The 6,901-nt window shown below is 42.3% G+C and overlaps 2 long non-coding RNA genes across 2 annotated transcripts; both read right to left on the bottom strand.

Moving 5' to 3' along the window:
- Positions 1-626: 626 nt before the first annotated feature.
- On the bottom strand, positions 627-1,436 carry LOC123505492. The gene is made up of 3 exons (XR_006675161.1): positions 1,375-1,436; positions 852-989; positions 627-690 (listed from the first exon to the last, which is right to left on the bottom strand). It is a non-coding gene; the product is annotated as an uncharacterized LOC123505492 (long non-coding RNA).
- Positions 1,434-6,901, bottom strand: LOC123505489. Its single transcript, XR_006675158.1, has 3 exons — positions 6,721-6,901; positions 6,274-6,408; positions 1,434-1,493 (listed from the first exon to the last, which is right to left on the bottom strand). It is a non-coding gene; the product is annotated as an uncharacterized LOC123505489 (long non-coding RNA).

Raw genomic sequence — 6,901 nt, 5'->3', positions numbered from 1 at the left:
AAGAACCCCGAGGGAGCCCAGCACAACACCCACCACCATGCCAGCTTGGGGATTTTGACACTTCAATGACCGTCTTCTCCTGACTGTTGCTGCTGATGGGCAGACCGAACACTCCCTCAGGGAGAGGATCTGGACGACTCCACGCACTCGTCAACGTCTGTGGTGGAGAAATACACTCTCAGAAACACAGATTTATTAAAACTTAAGGAAAGATGTTAAAAAAAAGGAAAGGAGAAAGTTCCACGTTTTTCAGGAACACACATTCAGAGATACGTTAAGGAAAACTACAACAATTATATCTCTAAATACAAATGCATATGGCAAGGTAAAATTATACCAAATCATGAAGAACAAACTATCCTCAAATCGCTGATCTCAGTAATACTCGTGAGATAAAATGCATGTTCATGTATGCCAAGAATAACAAGAGTGCAATTAAATACCACACTAACTTCTTTAGGCTGCTAAGTGTAGAGATGAAGGGTTGAGACGTTTAAGAAGAGAGACCGTAGAGTGACAGTGACAGTCCGGCCAGGCCTCACCTTCACAGTTGAACTTCCAGACGAGTGTGTACCCTGTATGGCCGGCACTGCCAGTAGTATGACTCTCGAGTGTTGATGCAAAGGGCTCACACACACAGACATTCTTCTCCCGGCACTCGTCAATTCCACACAGCTGCATAAACTCATCCTGCCACAAGAAAGGCATTTCCTTCAGTACTGTCAAGTTGTGATTTTTTTTATACTGTATACAATGTAAGAAAACCTGCAACTTTTATATGAAACAATGGAGTTCAGGGCATGAGTTAAGCCTTGCGTGCCAGAGTGACAAAAGCAAGGCCTTCTCCTCACCTATCCATTACTGCAGTAGTCACTGAAGCCGTCACACATGCACTGCTTCTGGGTGCCATTGACACCACCGTAGGAAAACTGACTGTCTGAGGCACACAAGTCGTTGTTCTTCCGTGCGAGGGTGGTCTCTAGGTCTATCTGCCAGCATTGCATTGTGTGAGTGAGATGATGGACTTGTATTTTAACACCACTATTATTCATGGTTTAGACTATCTTAGGGTAAATTTAAATGAACAAAATGGTGTTTCAAGAGAGAGAGAGAAACCCTAGCAGTAAATTGCAACAATCCTGCTCAGCAAAGCTCTCCGTCTTTCCTTTAAATACAAGTAACAGACAAACAACAAAAATTACACTCCCACACCAACATTCAAAGGTTCACATCACTAAAAACACACGAAATGCACCCTAAAACACACTTTTAACATCCCTGCAGCACTAATAAACCAGATTAAAATACCCCAAATGTATCCTAAAACCAACAGTATGCATTATAAAGAACTTTAGGATTATAAGGGACACTTACCTAAAATGTTACACCTTGGCTTCTTCTCTTATTCAACCTTTATTTCTTATTTCTTCTTCATCCTCCTCTATTGTTTCTCTTTCTTCTTCCTCCTAGTGCTTCCATCTACACGTCTGAGCCTAGAAAGGCATCAAAACACTAGATATTAGATAAAATATTGAGGAAATGAAGGGTGACTTAAGTATTGTGGCTTGACTGCTCCTCTTCCTCCTCCCTTTCTCCTTTCTTCCTCCTTATCCTCCTTTATTTCTTCTTTTTTCCTCCTTCTGCTACTATTATCTACACACCTGAAACTAAAACATACGAAAACACTTAAAAATCACTACATATTAGGCAAAATATTGACGAACTGCGGGCTTGGAAAAAAGAGGCGCCAGCCTGAGGCTATGATGAGTCACCCTCTGGGCCGTGGTCATCCGAGAGAACGGGAGCGGGAATGACTCGGCTAAATTACGTAAATAATTTGATTTCAAAAATGACTTTTAATAAAAGCGAAGCCACGGCCGAATGCTTGTTATTTTATGACGTGATAAATACTTAAACAAATTTTCAAATTATCAAAATATCTCCAGCTTAACTGGTTTTTTAAAAATTTATAAATTAAGTACGATAAAAGTACAAAAACATTTTAACCCATAAATCTCTTAAAACGTCCTGTAAAGTCAAGCCATTTTCACTTGGCGAGTATTTTATCACATTTCACGGAGTCTGAGCTATCTTTTGGGGCATTCTACATCGAGTTAGACCAAGAAGCAGAAACGTGAGCAAAAAAATAAAGAAAAAATAAGAGCTTTTTACATCATCACCAAACACCATTTCAAAGTCCCCATATTTCACTCAATAGATTAATTTCACACTTAAAAGAGCACAGACGATTGTATGATATCATAAAGACCCACTTATACCATGAAATAAAAAATCTCAATATTCCAAATGGGAAATTTTGACCGTTAAAAAGCCTTTAACATACGCTATAAAACACCACATATTTACCCAGCACAGGCGCGGAACACACTTCAAACACGACGAAACATTTATAGAAACCATAAAAACATACCATGGAAGCGCAATATTACCGTCAGGAAATATTCGAAAAAAAAGTATTTGACCCAGCAGGCTGGCGATAGAAGGGTGATGGCGAGGGTAGGGTGATGGCTAGGGGACCGCCGGGGGGAGGCGGCCCGGAGAAAACCCCGGGAACAATGGCGGCACGACATCCATATATAGTCTTTATCATCTCACCAAACTAAAATTAAGCCACAGAGAATTTTTGACCATAGGATATTAAATACTACACTGGTGGCTGCATTCTGACACATCTTTGGCCTATAGTAAGTGAAGGAAACAAATATCAGAGGATAGTACAGACGCCTTGCACTTTTTTCATGGTCCTTATACCATTACTTTAAAATATTTACGTACTGTTTTCACTCTCATATGTAAAGGAAACCTAACATTAAGTGAATAGCCTTATAAATACCTTTAATAGACGAAGATTAGGCAGTGTGGAGTGTTGTGGCGAAGGCTTCCCAATGCTTCTTTTGCTGTTGGTGCTATATGCTTGGTGCTCCTTGAAAACTGTCGGTAATATAGCAACACTTCCCTTTATTTGTGTGTGTGTGTGTGTGTGTGTGTGTGTGTGTGTGTGTATCTATGGGTGTGTGTGTGCGTGTGTCAGTATAGCCACCACTGTTGTCACCACCACCGCTACAAGATTACTGCAGTACTTCCGTAGCAAAAGGTTGTCTGTGAAGACAGGACGCATGTTTATGATAACTATATTACTACATCTCTTATTAATGAGACTCTATGCTTATACAAATACTACATGTCGATTTATTGGTTATTGTGACATTTTTCTCTTCGTTATCGTGTCCAGCTTTTGTTACTTTGTCAAAGCAGGAAATATTAAATTGTATCTATTCGTAGAGCGAGTATTGGCAACTCCCCACGAGGCAAGAAACAAGGTGCTTAAAAGGCAGACTATAGCATTTCTCTCATTCTCTATTTGTATCGCCTGATATACGAATATTTGACAATAAACCAGGATGAAAGGATACTAAGCAGAAGAATATAGACATTTTTCTATCTACATACACATCCAACTTGTTGATTATATACGAATTCATTGACTTATCTATCTGCCTACCTATCCATCTATGTTTGTTTTATCCAACTGTCCATTTACATATCTATCAACCTATAAATACATCCGCCTATTCATCTATCATCAGGGAAGCATGTAAATACCACCACCACCACCACCACTGCTGCTAGTACCCGCACCAACCGACATTCGCCCTCACGAACGGCAGCGTGTCAGTAATAGGGTGTGGGAGTGGGAGTGGGAGAAGGCCTGAGTAAGATATACGTGGTGTCAGGCGCTTATCCGATTCCCTTTTCCTCTGTCGTCTTCAGAGGTTCTCTACACACTTGTCAGGCCGCTACACGTGCACACTCCCATACCGTAATACATGCTGGGCCAAGCGTGCCACACACCACTTACGGTACACTTCTTAGCGCCAACGTACCGCGCGCTGCCTTTTTGTGCCAAGAACCAACGCCGTCAGTCAACCACCTAGTCAGTCAATCAACAAGATAATCAGTCAGTCAGTCAGTGTGTCAGCCATTCAGTCAGTTATTCAGTCAGCTAGCCAAACAGTAAATCAGCCAAACAGTCACTCAGCTAGACAGTCACTCAGTCAGTCAATCATTCAGTCACTCAGTCAGTCAGTGAATCAGTAAATCCATCCATCAGTCAGTCAGTGAATCTATTAATTAGACAGGCAATCTATCTGTCAGTCCATCAATCTATCAGCCAGTCAGTCAATCAATATTCACGATGTAAAACAAGCAAACACACCAGCAATAATTACCTCCACAATCACCACCACCACCACCACCACCAATACACAACACACTGACACCACCAACATCAACACTTTCTGAAGGTGCCTACTGACTTACTGCATTTCCACGCATTGTTTCATCGTTTCGTATCACATTATAATACGATACGGTGCAACAGGGTATTGTACCCACTGTTTCCTATCCGCGTGGTGTATCATCGTTGAGTGATGCAACAGTGTCATTCAGTTTCTTCCTGACCGTAGCCATGAGTGCAAATATGCAGTTGTCTGTGGCCGCGTTTAGTTTTATTCATAAACATCAAATCAGTAGAAGGAAGTGAGAGCGACGGCGTTGGTGGGTGTCTACACTCTATGCATGTATGCACATGTTCAATGGAACAACTACTACGTTGGCTGACTTAATATCCAGCATGTGACGGAACTGTATAAAAATTTGACAAAGATACACACAACTGATTTTGAATTTCTTTTCAATTGGGGTCAAAATTGGAAAGATACTCGTGCCCGTCCACGACAACAATGAATTTGCAACGGGACAATGCCATGCTGCCCGTCCACACACACACACACACACACACACACACACACACACACGAGGGTTAGTGAGTTGTGTATCATTCCTTAGAGATGCCGCCGAAAGACCGACAAATGGCTCATCGAACCCGCTCCGTATTATATTTTGGAACGCAACGGTGCAGCGCTATCCTGTCAACACTGCTGCGTAACGATGATACGATACGTGGAAATGCAACAAGTGTGTACCCGCCTTAATCACAACACAAACAATATTCATATACAGTGTTACACCCACAAACCTGACCGCCGCAGCTCCACCGCCCGTCTAGTCCAGCGGAGTGGTCATTCAGCCAGCCAGCCGAGGTGACTGGGCGGTGGACTAACCCTTCCTTCAAGACGTGTTTGTGTCCGTGGTGGAAAAAGGAACTCATGGTGATGGTGGTGGTGGTGGTGGACAGGATTCAGGTAGAGGAGTGAGTGAGCGAGTGAGTGAGGAAGAGGACAGGATAGAATAGAAGAAAAAGGAAAAATAAAACCATCTTATTAAAACAAACCATTTGTCTCCGTCTACACCTCTCTCTCTCTCTCTCTCTCTCTCTCTCTCTCTCTCTCTCTCTCTCTCTCTCTCTCTCTCTCTCTCTCTCTCTCTCAACGGAATGGTACTTTGACACTGTGTACTAGACGCTTTCCGCTAATTTTGGTCATACTAAGCAATGCCAAATGATGTTAGTAAAAGCGTTTACTCTTGAGATATGTGTTGCCAAGCCTCGCCAACCTATCCATACGAACGACTGCAATCCCCCATCCCATTCCTCCTACGTTCCTCTCTCCCACTCGCTTCCCCCCTCCTCCTCCCTCTCTCCTGCTATCTTCCCCCCTCCACGTTCGATTGTGTACGTTAGTTCTGGCGACTCATGTGAATTCGGCTTTAAACGCCATGAGTAAACGCTTTTACTAACACCATTTGGCAATGCTTAGTATGACCAGAAATTAGAGGAAAGTGTCTTGTACACAATGTCGAAGTATCATTCCGATAAATTCATTAGTTTGAAAGATATTCGCGAAAAACAATCACTCACTCTCCGTGAAATGCGTAGTAGGGTGGCGTAAAAGCATAAGTCAATGTTCAGGTCCTTAATTTCGCAACGATAGAGCCATACAACTGGAGGGTAAGCCTTGCCCCATGTCACCTCGTCAAACAGAGCAGATCAGAATATAAGCAAGAAGGGACAAGCGTGGTAACCTGCTGACGTAACGTGTCGTGACCTGACATTACCTATCCTCACTCAAAGAACAGTAGTAGGTAGTAATAAAAGAAGAAGAAAAAGAAGTAGAAGTAAAAGTAGAAGTAGAAGAAGGAGAAGAAGAGAGAGAGAGAGAGAGAGAGAGAGAGAGAGAGAGAGAGAGAGAGAGAGAGAGAGAGAGAGAGAGAGAGAGAGAGAGAGAGAGAGACCAAAATAATCTTAACAGAAAAAGAACAACAACAACAAACACCACACCTTACTTTACTCACATTTCTAGAGCAGAACACGGAGATACAGGCCTGCCCGACCTCAGTGAAAAGCTGCGGCCAGTTAGCGTGGTAAAAGGTGTGGGTAACCTGCGCCGTGACTTCACCACCCATATCCTCCGACACGTCCACCTCAAACTGAAACACACGAAATGCACTCAAAACATACTTATAACACTCAAAACAGCTGCAACACTAATGAACATGTTTGAAATTCCCCAAATATATCCCAAAACTAACAGTATGCATTATAAAGAACGTTAGGATTAAAAGAGACACTTACCTAAATATTAAAGAGAGAGAGAGAGAGAGAGAGAGAGAGAGAGAGAGAGAGAGAGAGAAGGTTGTTTACTAAAAGTGTCAGCTTGCGGCGTCTAACTGTTACAAAGACTATCTCCATCTTATTCTGGTCATTCATGCACTATATAAAGCAGAGTTCAATATAATTACCTTCCAGCAGTACACCTCTCCATCCCCTTTTGTGTTTCTTGTTAATACAGGCACCAGTTATAATGGTATAAAGTGCTTATACCTTATTTCAAAGTGTGGTGCGCACCATGGTTAATGTACCGCACTAATAGCCCTATTCAGAAACGATTTGCACTCTCACGACGCCTATTTCCAAAGGCTC

The sequence above is a fragment of the Portunus trituberculatus genome, chromosome 18 (genome assembly GCF_017591435.1).
Source record: "Portunus trituberculatus isolate SZX2019 chromosome 18, ASM1759143v1, whole genome shotgun sequence".
Lineage (NCBI taxonomy): Eukaryota > Metazoa > Arthropoda > Malacostraca > Decapoda > Portunidae > Portunus > Portunus trituberculatus.
This window is presented reverse-complemented; position numbering and strand designations above follow the sequence as displayed.